The sequence below is a fragment of the Marmota flaviventris genome, chromosome X (assembly GCF_047511675.1).
Source record: "Marmota flaviventris isolate mMarFla1 chromosome X, mMarFla1.hap1, whole genome shotgun sequence".
Classification (NCBI taxonomy): domain Eukaryota; kingdom Metazoa; phylum Chordata; class Mammalia; order Rodentia; family Sciuridae; genus Marmota; species Marmota flaviventris.
The window spans coordinates 118,661,335-118,676,940 of NC_092518.1; the positions used below are offsets into that span (position 1 = coordinate 118,661,335).

General features: G+C 37.0%; 1 protein-coding gene across 6 annotated transcripts in view; it reads right to left on the minus strand.

The window, feature by feature from the left end:
• Arhgef6 (Rac/Cdc42 guanine nucleotide exchange factor 6) overlaps positions 1-15,606 on the minus strand; it is a 113,802-nt gene that overhangs the window by 48,595 nt on the left and 49,601 nt on the right. The gene's annotated exons all lie outside the window — the stretch shown is intronic.

The following is a 15,606-nucleotide window of genomic DNA, read 5'->3' on the forward strand; positions in this document are numbered from 1 at the left end:
TGTTATTGGGTAGGGGGGTCGTGGAACCAATTACCCAAAGATACTAAAGAGTGGCTGTACTCACAAGGCAATGCATGATGGTCTGCTTTTAAAAGGTGGAATGGACCAAGCAAGTGGAGGCACAGGTAGCTAGCTGTGGACTTTCTAGGAAACAACTGGACTGGAGGATGGTAATCCTGACTCTGCTACTGACTGACAGGTTACTTAAGTTTTAATGCTTAACTCACCTCATCTCAGATTGTGACATTTCAGCTACCTCAGGGACCATTGTGAACAAGTAGTGAGCTATTATACAGGCAAGTGCTGGGTGAGTGAGAAATAGTCTGATTAATTTAAGAGGTTTAAAGGGTGTTTTTCAACAGCAGCATTACTGACATTTCAGATCAGATGATCCCTGTGATATGAGCGGATGCACTGTGCATCATGGGATGTTTAGCAACATCCCTGGCCTCTACCCACTAGATGTAAGGTGCGTCCTACCTCATAGCCCAATTATAGCAACCAAACATGTGTCCAGATATTTCCAAGTATCATCTAAAGGGAAATACTGCTGCTGGTTAAGAATCACTAACTTAGAAGGTTACAGGCCACAGGGTAACTTTAAAAGCTAGGGGTTAAATTGTAACCCCCACTCCCAGCCACTTTTATCTACTTTCAGTTCCTTTATTCCTCAGAAACTATTCTCTAAAAATATAAATACAGGGTTCTGAAAGCATTGATATTCTCTGAAGTTAATCCAGTGATGGAAAAGAAACATTGTCCCCTATAGATAATCCAAGCACAAACACAAATTTTCTAATGAGAAATTTTTGAATGAATTAAAATGATACACAGCATATAAAACCTTAGGGAATACAGTTAAAGTAGTTCTTATTGTAAACAACTATATTAAAAAGAATAAAGATGATTTCTGATTTCCAGTCCAGCATACAACGAACTTGGATGTTGTTACTTCATCTTACAAGAAGTAAATAGCTAGACAAAATGAAAAAATAGCAAACAGATTTTTCCTTAGATCTGTTAGAAAAGTGAGGCCATAAGAGCACTGCTACTCCAAAAAGTTGAGTGACAGCTGATAAGGAGAATTACAATTTATCAGAGGAAAGACCCACAATTAGAAGCCTCTACAGGAATCAGGACCAGGCAGGGAAACCTGAAGCATTAATTGACAAGATTGGTAGGGGCTCACTATGGATATACCTGAGAATTGAGAACTCCGGGGCGGGGTCAGTATTAAGGGAATACAGCCACACTTCTTTGAGTTTTATCTCCAGAAGCCCTACAAGTTGTCCCAGTGAAGAACAGAGGAAATATCCTCATGCTTTATACAGGAGGAGGGGGAAGGTAGCCATGTTGAATAACACCAGAACAGTCTGTTCTTAAAATGTCCTTCCCTCAGGAGAAACTACCAGCACACAAGTTATTAGAATTTCATGAGAGCTAAACCGACATGGAGAAGAGAAATGCTCAACACCAACCATCTTCTACCCTTCAGTGTGGAGGAAGGGAAAACACCCAACTCCATTCCCCTCTAGCCATCCTGTCCCACCTGAGTGGGAACTGAGAAGCAAATATATGTAATAGGAATACCAGAAATAAAGGAAAGCAAGCAACATCTCTAGCAATTAGAGAGAAGTGCAAATCAAAACTACTCTAAGATTTCATCTCACTCCAGTCAGAATAGTAGTTTTCAAGAATATAAACAACAATAATTGCTGGTGAGGATGTGGGAGGAAAGGCACACTCATACATTGCTGGTGGAATTGCAAAATGATACAACCACTTTAGAAAGCGGTATGCAGATTCCTTAGAAAACTTGGAATGGAACCACCATTTGACCCAGCTATCCCACTCACACCTGTAATCCCAGCATACTACAGTGATATAGCCGCAACAATGTTCATAGCAGCTCAATTCACAATAGCTAAACTGTGGAAACAGCCTAGATGTCCTTCAATAGATGAATGGATAAAGAAACTGTGGTATATATACTCAATGGAATATTACTCAGCATTAAAAGAGAATAAAATTATGGCATTTGCAGGTACGTGGATGGAGTTGAGGAATATCATGCTTAGCAACGTAAGCCAATCCCCCCCAAACCAAAGGCCAGATGTTCTCTCTAATAAGTGGATGCTGATCCATAATGGGGAGAGCAAGGAAAGAATGGAGGAACTTTGGATTGAGCAGAAGTGAGGGTGGGGAGGGGAAGGGATGTGTAGGAGGGAAGGTGGTGGAATAAGATGGACAATATTACCCCATGTATGGGTATGATTACACGAATGGTGTGACTACATCATGTACAACTGGAGAAATGAAAAGCTGTGCTTCATTTGTGTAAAAAATAAAATAAAATAAATTTAATTGAAAAAAAGAAATGAATAGAAGGCATATTAAAAACAATAATGGCTGAGAATTTCACCAAAATTCATGTCAGACACCAAACACAGATCCAGGAATCTGAGGGAACAACAAGGAGAATAAATGCAAAATAATCTAGGAATATAATATTCAGACACCAGAAAATTAAAAAAAAAAGACAAATAAAATAAAATCTTGGAAGAAGATAGAGGAACCAAGCAGCTTATCTATTCAGGAGATCAGGTAAAAGTTACATTTGACTTCTCAGAAAACATGCAAGCAAGAAAAGAGTGCAGTAAACTATTTAAAATGTTGAGGAAAAAAACACCAATCTTAAATTCTGTACCTTGTGAAACTGTTATTCAAAAGTGAAGGAAAACTAAGACTTCCTTAGACAAACAAAAACTGTCAACAGTAAGCCTGATTTCCAATAAATGTTAAAAAAAAAAGTTCCTCAGAGAAAAGGAAAATGATATAAATCAGAAACTTGAAGGTACATAAACAAGAAAAGAATAGAAAAGGAATAAGTGAAGACAAAATAAAAATTTTCATTTTTTTCTCATTCTTAACTTACCTAAGAGAAAATAAACTATTCAAAATAGCAATGATGTATTTGATTATTTGTGTATATGTATACACTTAGGTATGCTTAAATATAAGTGAAATGAATAACATTAATGATGAAATAAAGAAGTGATTAGGACAAACTTGTTATTATAAGGCATTTGTAATAAATGTGGATATAGTGCATATCTTGTATGGTATTATTTGAAAATAAACTGGGATTCGATGTTAATGTATATTTTAAACTCCAGGGCAATCACTAAAAAACAGTTTTAAACATTATTATTATTATGCTGAGAAAATGGAATCCTATAAAATGCTAAATTAAGACAATAAAAAAAACAGAAAAATGTAGAAGATATAAACAGAACAAGAATAAGGGCAAGAAGCTAGACATGGTGGCTCACACCTGTAATCTCAGTGGCTCAGGAGGCTGAGACAGGAGGATCTCAAGTTCAAAGCTGGCCTCAGCAACTTAGTGAGGCCCTAAGCAACTTAGTGAAACTGTTTCAAAAAAAAATTTTAAAGGCTGGGGATGTGGGCTGGGGTTATGGTTCAGTGGTAGAGTGTTCACCTTGCATGTGCAAGGTCCTGGGTTTGATCCTCAGCACCACATAAAAATAAATAAATAAATAAAACAAAGGTATTGTGTCCACCCACAACTAAAAAATAAATAAATTTTTTTTTAAAAAAAGGTCAGGGATGTGACTCAGTGGTTAAATGCCTCTAGTACAATCCCTAGTACAACAAAACAAAACAAAACAAAACAAAAAAAAAACAAGGGCAACAAATAGAAAACAGCAACAAATATGATAGGTATTCAACCATATTAATGCCTATTTTAAGTGCCAATTGGTTAAATATTCTAGTTAAGAGACAGATATTTTCAGAAGGGATAAAAAACCAAGGCCCAAACATGCTATTTACAAGAAATACAATTGAAACATAAAACATATAAATGAAAAGGAATAGAGAAAGAGATATCATGTTAACACTAATGAAAAGAAAGTTAGATGCTGGGCATGGTGGCACACAGCTATAATCTCAGCAACTTAGGAGGCTGAGGCAGGAGGGTTACAAGTTCAAAGCCAGCCTCAGCAACTTATCGAGGCCCTAAGCAACTCAGTGAGACCGACCCTGTCTGAAAACAAAGAACAAAAATGGCGAGGGATGTGGCTTAGTAGTTTAGCACCTCTATGTTCAAATCCCTGGGACCAAAAAAAAAAAAGAAAGAAAAAAAGATAGTTAGAATTACTAAGTGAAAGAAGCTAATCTGTGAATCCTACACACTGTTTAATTCCAACTATATGATATTCAGGAAAAGACAAAACTATGAAGATTGTAAAAAAGAAAACAGAAAGAAATCAGTGGTTGCCAGGAAATAATGGGTTGGAGGGAAGAATGAATAGGCAAAACAGAGGAATTTTGAGGTAGTAAAGCTATTCAGTATAATACTATAATGGTGGGCAAATGTCATTATATGTGTTATGTATAATGTTGTTCTTCACAGAAATAAAGAAAACAATTCTACTTCATATGGAACTAAAAAAAACACACACACAAAAAAAGACCCTGAATAGATAAAGCAATCCTAACCAAAAAGAACAAAGCTGGTGGCATCACAATATCTGAATTCAAAATACACTACAAAGCCATAGTAATAAAAAAAGGCATAATACTGACATAAAAACAAACACACAGGCCAATGGAACAGAAATTACAATTCAGAAATAAATCATACATTTATAGCCAATGGATTTTTTTTACAAAGGTTCTAAGAACACACATGGCAAAAGTATGATTTTGTTAATAAATGATGTTGAGAAAACTGAATATCCACATGCAGAAGAATGAAAACAGATTGTGGTTTTATGCCATATTTAAAAATAAAAAGCTGGTGCAGTGGTGCACACCTGTAATCTCAGTGGCTTGGGAGACTGAGGCAGGAGAATCACAAGTTGAAAGCCAGCCTCAGCAACTCAGCAAGGTCCTAAGCAACTTAGTGAGACCCAAATATTAAAAAAAGGTGTGGGGGGTGGGCTTGGGATGTGGCTCAGTGGTTAAGCACTCCTGGGTTCTTAATATATAATAAATAAATAAAATAAAAGCATAAATGGCTGGGGATATTGCTCAGTGATATATTGTCTCTGGGTTCAATTCCCAGTACCACACACAAAAAAAGATAAAAGACTTACATGTAAGACTAAATGTTAAACTACTAGAAGAAAACGGGGGAATCTCATCCATTCCATTGGTCTGGGTGATGATATTTTTATACAACACCACAAAAGCACAAGAAAGAAAAGCAAAAAAAAAAAATCAAACTAAAAAGCTTGCATACAGCAAAAGATCACAGAATAAAGAGAATTACCCACAGAATAGGAGAAAATATTTGCAAATTATACATCTGATAAGGGGTTAATATCCAAAATACATAAGGAACTCAAATAACTCAACAGCAAGAAAACAATCTGATTTTAAAATGGCAAATAGTCTGGACAGACATTCTGAAAATAATATATACAAATCACCAACAGGTATATTTAAGAAAAATACTTAACATCACTAATCATCAGGGAAACCCAAATCAAAACCACAAGGATATCACCTCACACCTGTTAGGAAAGTTATTGTCAAAAAGATAAAATATTGGGCTGGGGATGTAGCTCAGTGGTAGAAGATTTGTGTAGGATGCATGAGACCCTGGAGTTTGATCCCCTGAACCACACACACATAAAAAAAAAAAAAAAAAAAAAAAGCGTTAGCAAGGATGTAGAGAAAAAGGAATCTCTGTACACTGCTGGTGGGTATGTAAATTAGCATAGCTGTTATTTTTTAAAAATGGATATTAAACAACAACAACAAAAAAAAACCTAAAAATAGAACTAGCATGCAATACATCAATGGGTATATAAATGAAATCAGTATGTTGAAGATACATCTGTATTCCCACATTTATTGTAACATTACTTGGTATAATCAAGAAATAGAATCAACCTAAATATCCATCAGTGGTTATTTAGTGGATAAAGAAAATGTGGTATATATGCACAATATAATAATGTTCCATCCTTTATTTTTTTAATCTTTTATTTGTTTTAATTAGTTACACATGACAGTACAATGATCTTGACATATCATACATTTGAATCAGATGGGATATAATTTCTCATTTTTCTGAGTGTACAGGTTGCAGAATCACATTGGTCATGCAGTCACGTATATACATACAGCAATACTAGTGTCTATTTTATTCTGCTACCCTTCCTATCCCCCTTTCCCCTCCCCTCCCCTCCCATCACTTCTCTCTACCCAATCTAATGTGACACATTTCTCCCCCCCCCCACATCATCATACCTATATTCTGTATAACGATGAGGGTCTCCTTCCATCTTCCATGCAATTCCCCTTCTCCCTCCCTTTCCCTCCCACCTCTCTTCCCTATCTAGAGGTAATTTTCTTCTCATGCTCTTCCTCCCTACCCCATTTTGAATCACCCCCCTTATATCAGAGAAGACATTCTGCATTTGTTTTGTTTTGTTTTGTTTTTTTGGGGGGGGGGGGATTGGCTAACTTCACTTAGCATAATCAGCTCTAATGTCATCCATTTCTGTTCCATCCTTTAAAAAGAGGAAATCTTGCCATTTGTGATGACATGGAAGAACCTGGAGGACATCATATTAAGTGGACTAAGCCTGGCACAGAAAAACTAATAACTGCATCATCTCCTTATATGTGGAGTCTATTTGAACTCCCTGGTGGTTGCCAGGGGCTGGGACAGTTGTAGGAGAAGAGTTAAGGTGATGGTGATCAAAGAGTGCGGAATTCCTATTAGATAGAAGGAATAAGTTCAAGAGATCTATGGCACAATATGATTACTACAGCTAATAACAACATAAGGTTTTCTTGGAAAATGTTAAGAGAGTAGATGTTTAAGTGTTCTCACCAAATTATGTTAGGTAATGCATATGTTAATTAGCTGGATATAGTCATTCCACAATGTGCATGTACTTCAAAGCTTCATGTTGTACATGATAAATACTATTTATCTGTCAATCTAAAGATAAAACAGTTTTTAAAATATTGTGTAGTACTGACATAAAGGTAGATATATAGATCAATAGAGAATAATTGCAATTCTAGAAATGAAACCAAACATCTTTGGTCAATTGATTTTTGACAAGGATATCAAAACCACTCAATGGGAAAAGAACCATGTTTTTAACAAATGGTGCTTGGAAAACAGGATATCCAAATGTAAAATAAAGAATTTGCATCCCTACCTCACAAAATATATATATATATATATATATATATATATATATATATATATATATATATATAAAATTCAATTAGATTTAAAAGTTAAATCTATAGCCAGGCACAGTGGTGTACATCTATAATCCCAGTTACTCAGAAGGCTAAGTCAGGAAGATAGTAAGTTTGAGGCCAACCTGGGCAACTTACTTAGACCCTGTCTCAAAACACCTAACAAAAAGGGTTGGGGATGTAGCTCTGTGGTAGAGTGCTTCTGAGTTTAATCCTAAGTATCTCAAAAAAAAAAAGGTTAAATCTACAAAAGTCTTAAACAGAGGAGGAAATCTTCATGAGCTTGCATTTGGCAACAGATTGTTGGACAATACCAAAAGGATTAGCAACAACAACAAAAAATAGGTAAATTGGAATCCATGAAAATTGAAAACTTTTCAAGAAAGTAAAAAGAAAACTTACAGAATGGAAGAAATATTTTCAAATCATATCTATGTTAAAATTTTGTCTAGTATCTAGAATATATATAGAACTCTTATAGCTAAAAAAAACCAAAAATAATCAATTAGAGGTTGGCAAAGGATATGAATAGACATTTCTCCAAAGATTTACAAATGGCCATTAAGTATACTCAACATCATTAAATGTTAGAAAAATTGTAATCAAAACCACAATCGGATACTACTTTGCACTTACTACGGTGGTGTAATAAAACTTTAAAAACAGACAACAGAAAGTGTTGGTGAGGATGTGGGGAAGCTGGAACCTATGTAAGCTTGTAAGAATGTAAAAAGTCCAGCTACCAGGAAAACAATTTGACCATTCATCAAAAAGTCAAACAAAGAGTTACCATATAACCCAGCAATTCTACTCCTAAAGAAATGAAAACATATGCCCCACCAAAAAAAAAAAAATTGCACACAAATGTTCATAGCAGCATGAGTAATAATAACTCCAAATTGGAAGCAACACAAAGGTCCATCAGCTGATAAATGGATAAACAAACCATGGTACATCCATGCAATATAATATCATTCATCCACAAAAAAATAAAGAAATACTAATATATGCTACAATATGGATGAAACTTGAAAATAATTATGCTACGAAGCCAGACACAAAATACTACATATTATATAACTCCATTTATATGAAGCTTCCAGAATAGGCAAAATCCAGAGAGACAGAAAATAGATAACTAGTTGTCAGGATGGGGAAATTGGGGATTGCTAATAGGTTTCCTCTTGGAGTAATGACAATGTTATAAAATTAACTGAGATATGAACCTAGATGCAAAAATCCTCAATAAAATTCTGGTGAATCGGATACAAAAACATATAAAAAAATTGTGCACCATGATCAAGTAGGATTCATCCCTGGGATGCAAGGCTGGTTCAATATACGGAAATCAATAAATGTTATTCACCACATCAATAAACTTAAAAATAAGAACCATATGATCATCTCGATAGATGCGGAAAAAGCATTCGACAAAGTACAGCATCCCTTTATGTTCAAAACTCTAGAAAAACTAGGGATAACAGGAACATACCTCAATATTGTAAAAGCAATCTATGCTAAGCCTCAGGCTAGCATCATTCTGAATGGAGAAAAACTGAAGGCATTCCCTCTAAAATCTGGAACAAGACAGGGATGCCCTCTCTCTCCACTTCTGTTCAACATAGTTCTCGAAACACTGGCCAGAGCAATTAGACAGACGAAAGAAATTAAAGGCATAAAAATAGGAAAAGAAGAACTTAAATTATCACTATTTGCAGATGATATGATTCTATACCTAGCAGACCCAAAAGGCTCTACAAAGAAACTATTAGAGCTAATAAATGAATTCAGCAAAGTGGCAGGATATAAAATCAACACGCATAAATCAAAGGCATTCCTGTATATCAGCGACAAATCCTCTGAAATGGAAATGAGGACAACCACTCCATTCACAATATCTTCAAAAAAAATAAAATACTTGGGAATCAACCTAACAAAAGAGGTGAAAGACTTATACAATAAAAACTACAGAACCCTAAAGAGAGAAATAGAAGAAGATCTTAGAAGATGGAAAAATATACCCTGTTCATGGATAGGCAGAACTAACATCATCAAAATGGCGATATTACCAAAAGTTCTCTATAGGTTTAATGCAATGCCAATCAAAATCCCAACGGCATTTCTTGTAGAAATAGAGAAAGCAATCATGAAATTCATATGGAAAAATAAAAGACCCAGAATAGCAAAAACAATGCTAAGCAGGAAGTGTGAATCAGGCGGTATAGCAATACCAGACTTCAAACTATACTACAGAGCAATAGTAACAAAAACAGCATGGTACTGGTACCAAAACAGGCGGGTGGACCAATGGTACAGAATAGAGGACACAGAAACCAATCCACAAAACTACAACTATCTTATATTTGATAAAGGGGCTAAAAGCATGCAATGGAGGAAGGATAGCATCTTCAACAAATGGTGCTGGGAAAACTGGAAATCCATATGCAACAAAATGAAACTGAATCCCTTTCTCTCGCCATGCACAAAAGTGAATTCAAAATGGATCAAGGAGCTTGATATCAAATCAGAGACACGCCGTCTGATAGAAGAAAAAGTTGGCTACGATCTACATATTGTGGGGTTGGGCTCCAAATTCCTCAATAGGACACCCATAGCACAAAAGTTAATAACTAGAATCAACAAATGGGACTTACTCAAACTAAAAAGTTTTTTCTCAGCAAAAGAAACAATAAGAGAGGTAAATAGGGAGCCTACACCCTGGGAACAAATCTTTACTCCTCACACTTCAGATAGAGCCCTAATATCCAGAGTATACAAAGAACTCAAAAAATTAGACAATAAGAGAACAAACAACCCAATCAACAAATGGGCTAAGGACCTGAACAGACACTTCTTAGAGGAGGACATACAGTCAATCAACAAGTACATGAAAAAATGCTCACCATCTCTAGCTGTCAGAGAAATGCAAATCAAAACCACCCTAAGATACCATCTCACTCCAGTAAGATTGGCAGCCATTATGAAGTCAAACAACAACAAGTGCTGGCGAGGATGTGGGGAAAAGGGTACACTTGTACATTGCTGGTGGGACTGCAGATTGGTGCAGCCAATTTGGAAAGCAGTATGGAGATTTCTTGGAAAGCTGGGAATGGAGCCACCATTTGACCCAGCTATTCCCCTTCTTGGTCTATTCCCTAAAGACCTAAAAAGAGCATGCTACAGGGACACTGCTACATCGATGTTCATAGCAGCACAATTCACAATAGCAAGACTGTGGAACCAACCTAGATGCCCTTCAATAGACGAATGGATAAAAAAAATGTGGCATTTATACACAATGGAGTATTACTCTGCATTAAAAAAATGACAAAATCATAGAATTTGCAGGGAAATGGATGGCATTAGAGCAGATTATGCTAAGTGAAGCTAGCCAATCCCTAAAAAACAAATGCCAAATGTCTTCTTTGATATAAGGAGAGTAACTAAGATCAGAGTAGGGACGAAGAGCAGGTGAAGAAGATTAACATTTAACAGGGATGAGAGGTGGGTGGGAAAGGGAGAGAGAAGGGAAATTGCATGGAAATGGAAGGAGACCCTCAGGGTTATACAGTGGAGGGGGTAGAGAGAGGGGAGGGGAGGGGAGAGGTGGGGAGGGGGGAGGGTGGAGGATGGGAAAGGCAGCGGAGCACAACAGGCACTAGTATGGCAATATGTAAATCAATGGATGTGTAACTGATGTGATTCTGCAATCTGTGTATGGGGTGAAGGTGGGAGTTCATAACCCACTTGAATCAAAGTGTGGAATATGATATATCAAGAAATTTGTAATGTTTTGAACAACCAACAATAAAAAGTTTAAAAAATAAATAAATAAAGTAAATTGGAAAAAAAAATTAACTGAGATAGTGTTCTTCATTGTACATCTCTGTGAATATAAGAAAAACAGTGAGTGGTACTCTTAAAATGTTGAATTTTATGGTATGTGAATGATATCTCAATGAAGCCATTATCAAAAACAAACAAACAAACAAACACTCAAAGCACTGATTTTCCATCTATTAATAAAAATTCTGGTTCTTCTCTGATTCCAAGTCCTTTTCCAGTGTTGTGTGATGTCTGAAGTTCAAGTTTGCCCATCTTCATAGCTCTCTGCCCAGCTCAGCTGCTGTTTATTGCAGTACTTCAAAAACAACCACTTATACTCATGTTCAGCCCTAATATTCATTTTCTTATTCATAGAAATGGATAGAACTGGGGATGGGGTTGTGGCTCAGTGGTAGGGCACTTTCTTAGCATGTGTGGGGCACTGGGTTCGATCCTCAGCACTACGTAAAGAAATTAAATAAACAACATAGAGTTATTGTGTCCAGCTACAACTAAAAAAAAATTAAAAAAGAAATGCATAGAACTGTCCTAGAATTCAGCAGTACTATATTCTTACAAGAAAAGAAGGGGGCAAGACTCACATACAGATGGCTTTATTTAAAAAAAATTATTTGGTCGTCTATAGTGTTTGTATTGGGAGTCAAAAATGTTGGTGTCATGCCTTCCTTCTTATTTTCAAGGGGGAATTAAATCTTCTCATCATATTTTTGTCCATATGTTTTTTCTAAAATGACTGTGTCTGGTAATAAGCCATCTCCTTCACTCTCCCTTCAAGCACTGTTGTCTACAACAATCATACCACATGAATTATAGTGTCTATTGAAATAAAGAAAAACAAAATAGAACACTCAATGCCTGAAGGGAATTTTTTCTTCTTTCTTTCTTAAGTTATTTTAGATTAAATTATTTAGTGCTGAGGATCGAACCTAGGGCCTTGTACATGCTAGGCATGTGTTCAGCTGGAGGAAATTTTTAAATTAGAAAAATTATGGATATGCCAGGTGTGATGGTACACACCTATAATCCCAGCAACTCTGGAGATGAGGCAGGAGGATCAAAGGTTCCAGGCCAGTTTCAGTAACTTAGCAAGGCCCTGTTTCAATAAAAAATAAAAAGGGCTGAAGGTGTAACTCTGTGGTAGAGTGCACCTGGGTTCAATCTCTAGTACCACCCACAGGAAGAAAGGAAGGAAGGAAGGAAGGAAGGAAGGAAGGAAGGAAGGAAGGAAGGAAGGAAAGGAAGGAAAGGACAGAGGGAGGGAAGGAAGGAGGGGGGAGAAAAATAAAGATATTTTCATCATAAAATTTGATTTTGAAAAAACTAAACATTCCTTTAACTCCATGATTGATGCAATGCAACCTCCATCTCCCACAATGAAATAGCTTTATAATTTCATTTTTTAAGTCCTAGCATCTGGGACTCTTTTACATGAAATTGCTAAGATTTTTCAAGAAAGGTGCCAACTGTTCTGCTCCCAAGGGTTCATTTGTTAGGGGGGGCAGCATGTATTCTAGGAGTGCCATCTCTACTGGAACCACTGGGATGGGACAAACAAAAGACAAAGGCAAGGGAGACAGACAGATACTTCCTGCTGCCTTTCAGTGAAATCTAGAAAGCTAAACAGAAATATACATTAAACTCACATTACTGCAAGTTTTGAGGGTGGCAAGATGCTGGCTTCATAAAACTAAAGGGACAAAGGTAGTTAATAAGTTTGTCACCAATTATGTCTCCCAAACTATATATAGATGGTAGTATATTAAATAGAACTGTCCTTGCCATGTTTTGATTAGCAGAAATGCCCATCAGGGTGGATGCTTGAGATTCTTTCCTAAATTCACTTGGACATTTATTGCTTTCTTCATCTCAAAAGACTGACTGATGAACTTCTGAGACTGGTTATTTTTCAGGCCACAGGGCATGTAATATGAAAGGATAAGAAGGGAAGCAGACAGAAAAGGCTGTGTGTTTCCCAACAGAAGGTCTCAGTGGTGAGTCAGAAGGCAAGGAGTTTGGCAGGCCAACCAACTTCAGAGAAGTACAATTTGATCGAGACAAAATCCATTCAAACTTAACTAAAATAGACTGCCCAGACACTGCCTTTGCCCACCATGTTGCTCACCTAACCTTTGCCTGAATCGAGAAGAAATCAGGTGGTGAGAAGCCACAGAAAAGAGGTGGAAGCCTTTTGTAGTCCATTCTCAGCTATTGATTTTCCAGTAAAATTAATTTCCTACATTTCCTGGAAAGGCTGTAGAGTCAGTTCATCTCTATAACTATGGTTTCTAAAAGGAAGGAGTCATATAAGTACAAAGAAATTGTTTTAAGGGTTTAAAATGCACAAACCATGTCTGAAAATATATTTTGAGACATGTCCCACAATAAAGGAAGAATATAATGGTCTCAGGAGACCTGAAATCAAAGTAAAACAATGTTGTTTTACTTTGAGATAATTATGATGCCCCTAAGAATGAGTTAATATTGGTAAAGTACTTTGCGACTGCAAAAGGCAATATATTGCTGTATTGGGGTCATATTTGATTTCTATACCAGTGGAACTGTCTGTCTACCTTCAAGAGCAGGGATTCATTTTACACCACCAGGTCGTCAGCTTTCACAAAACATGCAGCACTATCCTTCAGTATCTGGAGACAGATTCACCAACTCCACAAAATTTTGTTACTTCCTCTACCTGCAGCATTTAGATGGAAGAGATATATGGAGGAATAAGACAGGAAGAGGATAGGTTAAAAAAAATAGGGGATGTGAGTCAGATTTTCGTCATTGTGATAAAATACCTAGAAAAAAAAAAAGAACCTAGAGGAGGAAAGATTTATTTTGACTCACAGTTTCAGAGGTTTCAGTCCATGCTCACCTGTCTCCGTTGCTATGGGCCTGTGGTGAGGCAGAACATCATGGCAGAGAGGGTATGATGGAGCAGAGCTGCTCACCTCATGGTGGCCAGGAAGCAAAAGAGAGAGGAAATGGCCAGGAACAAGATATAGTCCCTAAGGGCAAGCCTCTAGGGAATCACTGCTTTCAACCATGTCCTATCTCCTATAGTTTCCAGCACCTCCAAACGTCCATTCAAATTATAAATCCATCAGTGGATTAATCCACTTGATGGAATCAAAGTTCTCATGATCCAATCACTTCCCCAAATCCCTATCTCTAAACATCACTGCACTTGAGACCAAGCCTTCAACACATGAGCCTTTGGGCAACAGTCCAAATCCAAACCATAACAGAGGATATAGAAAATAAAATTAATGGAGAGCTGTGTAAGGTCATTTAGACTAGCAGAATAAAAAGAGTGGATAAGCACTAGAAAGGTAGAGAAAATTCAGGGTGGGAGCAAGTGGGTGGAGAGATGGGAGAGAAAATGAGGGTAAGCAGGTAGGAGGCTAGAGCAAGAGTTACAGGAGGCTTCCTAGGATATTTTATTTAAAATGCCACAGACTTCCTCCCACCTTTCCTACTGCATGTCGGTTCTGTGAGACATGCCCTTTAGGCATCAACTGTAAGTTATATAAAATGGAAGAAAGTTAGAACAAAATAAATAATACTGGGTCTTACTTGAATGTACAGAGGTAACATATCTCACTCTGCAGATAGAAGCTCATTCCCGAAGTTGAAAACTGTGCATATAGCCTTTGTGATACCACAAAAGACAGCTTTGTTACAGTGTGCTGTAATAGTTCCAAGGGACATTTTGATGGGAGAAGAAGAGAGTATGGTCAACTCTATGACCTACAGGGATGAATTGCAGGCATATACATTCTTGCCTGGTGAACTTTGCTCATATAGTTCTTCCTGTCTGAATTCCCTTTCAGTTTTTCTCTGCTTATATAAGCTCTGATTTTCTTCTTAGACACATCTTGAATACTACCTCCTCCATTCCCTTTCCCCTACTGATTCTCATATTTTACTTTAAGTGAGCACCAAAATCACCTGTGGGGAGGGAAGGGGGTTGTGAAACAGACAGGGTGAGTTGTTTAAAACTCCAATTCATGGGATTTATGTCCAGAGATTCTAATGTAGCAAGTCATCTATGGGCCCATCTATGTGTAGTTGTACCAAGCTTCCTGGGCGCTTCTGATGCAAAACATCCCCAACAACATTTTGAGATACCAATCTTATGACATCATTCTCTATTCTGTGGCTAAAGCTATCATGTCAGTCCTACCTTCCTAAATGAGACCATGGGTGCCAAGGCCTATGTACAGTCTAGCAATTAGGCTGCATAGATTCCTTTTTCTGTTCTTTGCTTTTTTTTTTTTTTTTCTTTTGGTATTGGGGATTGAACTCAAGGGCACTTGAGCACTGAGCCACATCCCCAGCTCTATTTTGTATTTTATTAGACAGGGTCTCACTGAGTTGCTTAGTGCCTCACTTTTGCTGAGGCTGGCTTTAAACTCACAATCCTCCTATTTCAGCCTCCCAAGCAACTGGGATCACCACACCTGGCTCCTGTTCTTTGCTTTTTAAACCTTCCTGGCACATAAC